This window comes from Gavialis gangeticus, unplaced genomic scaffold (genome assembly GCF_001723915.1).
Source record: "Gavialis gangeticus isolate Ggan-Ray unplaced genomic scaffold, GavGan_comp1, whole genome shotgun sequence".
NCBI lineage: Eukaryota > Metazoa > Chordata > Crocodylia > Gavialidae > Gavialis > Gavialis gangeticus.
This window is the reverse complement of record NW_017729014.1, coordinates 5,502,068-5,502,293: the sequence shown is the minus strand read 5'-3', so window position 1 is coordinate 5,502,293 and position 226 is coordinate 5,502,068.

The following is a 226-nucleotide window of genomic DNA, read 5'->3' as shown; positions in this document are numbered from 1 at the left end:
TTAAAGTGGTGGACCAGACTGAGGCTGTAGGGGAGGAGGCAGCCTCATTAGGGCACACTACCTTGTGTAGAGGCCGTAGTACTAGTGAGGGCACACCTTAACACACACACACAGTGTTACCCATGTCACAAGTTTTGCTTCTCAGCAGCCTGAGGCACAGTTTCGCAGAAATCCCTGCACCTATCTCCTTGAAAGCTGGCAGGCTTCATGGCCTCAGAAGGGGCTA